Genomic DNA, 2,037 nt, shown 5'->3' with positions numbered 1-2,037 from the left:
TAATTACAGAGTTTCCAAATGGGAAGGAATTTCAGTAGATTTCAAGATAAAGCAGATTGTTTTAAGCTTGGGAAGAAATTACAGGTCACCTTAAAGAAAATGCACAATTAAAAGTAAAATAAAAAAGCGAAAAATCATAAAGATCTCATTACTCTAAACAACAATGGAGAAAACACAATCACAAAGGGTCTCATCGGATGAGACCAATGTTTTTAAAAATCAAGGAAAGGTTTTCACATTAACAGTATTATGATTACTATGGATAGGAGGGAAAAGCAGTGTTAGTCACTGGCTAGAGGCTATACAAATATTAACTTGAGTGAAGGGGAAGGCAATATAACATGAGAGAGATTTGCAAAATTTGTGGAGGGAGGGAAAGACACATAACTGAGGTAGATATTATCGTATACACAATCCTGGAATAACTATGATCTATGAATAGATGGATGTATAAGCATGCAGACTGAAAGTGTGTGAGAGACAATGGGACTTTCTCCACAAATATATATGGGTTTGTCAGAGGAAATTTGTATATGTGTAGTTACTTTTGCTGCAAATAGATCCATGAATGTGTGAAGCACTCGGGGGCGAAGTTATGAGAATTTCTTAAACATAATCACCCAATTACCTAAGGGAATGAGCTGCTGGACCTAGGTACTCAGGACCATATTCTTGAGGAATTCCAAGGTCAATTAGCATAACATGGTTCACAAAGGTGATTTTTTACATCCTACTTTGGTGAGTACTGACTTCTCTTAAAGCTCATGAGTGGCCATCTCAGGGACAATCTTTGGTGTCTCCTCATTCAAATGACAAAGGAGTGATGAAAATTGAAAGACCTGGAAAAATTAGTCCAATGGACTACTGGACCACGAAAACATTATCTTAAAAACCCTAAGAACAAAGATCTAGGTATTGCTTGGCTACCATTACCAATTGCTCTAAAAGGAATCATATAAAGTTACTCTGCACAGAAAGAGAAAAAATGTAGAACAAAAATTAAAACCATGAAAAAGACCAGGGTTTCTGGTCAGATAGAGACTGACGTAGTACCCAAGACATGGTTCTTAATCACCCTTCAGATTTAGCAGTAAACTCACCCTGTGCCTCAATTTTCAGCCAAACAATAGACAGGTAATAAGTGGAACAATAAAACTAGTGAGGTGTATACACCTCAGAATAATCAACCACTTGTGATCTAAAGAACAGCATTTACCTAAGGACAATGTTCAAATGGGTTAGGAAAAAAAGAGGAATTGAAACAGAAAACAAGAAGGATAAGGATAAGTAATGTTACATTAAGGGTATTACTATGAATAAGATGAAATGAAATATGTGTGAATTACTGAATGTAAAACTGATGATCTGTTCTGTAAAAGATTACCCAATTCACAATTAAAAATTGAAAAAAATTAAAAGAGTTCATATTCATATAGAATATCTATGTGTGCCTATACCTCTGAGGGGCACTAAACTAACATCAGGAAATATTTGTACATTTGTGAAAACAGCTACTTTTTAGAATTTAGTAAAGAATAATTACTGAATTTAGAGTATTAGATAAAATTTTATTCCAAATTCTATGAATTTATACTGTATAAGAATTAAAGCAAGTATAGAAAGACACAAACAGATACAAATAAGATAAGAAAAATATTTTGAAATGTTATGTATGCAAATTAGAGAATTAATAGTGTCAGTTTCAGAATGATTCTGTGTTAACCATTTTGGACTTTAAATATTCAATGGTACATATTTTTAAATTTGTGAGAACAATTTATTTAACAAAGTGAAAACCTGCTCTGGTTTTGTGGCCTTGTATAGTTTTGAAATAAAATCAAGAAAGCAGTTTTCTCTCTGAATTAGTTTATTGTGCCAACCTAGCTGATGAACATATGTTGGGTTAATTGAAGGGTGGAGAGATAAATGACTCGGTGTGCTTTGCCTTTTGAGTTCTTGGGTCTCTTGCTTTGTGATGGTCTGACCAGGGTGCAGTTTCCTGCTTCAACTGGCAAGGCTCACTTCCTGCAAGACATC

The sequence above is a fragment of the Echinops telfairi genome, unplaced genomic scaffold (genome assembly GCF_000313985.2).
Source record: "Echinops telfairi isolate 266 unplaced genomic scaffold, ASM31398v2 ScPeMD7_7418;HRSCAF=8456, whole genome shotgun sequence".
In the NCBI taxonomy this organism is placed as follows: Eukaryota; Metazoa; Chordata; class Mammalia; order Afrosoricida; family Tenrecidae; genus Echinops; species Echinops telfairi.
This window is presented reverse-complemented; position numbering follows the sequence as displayed.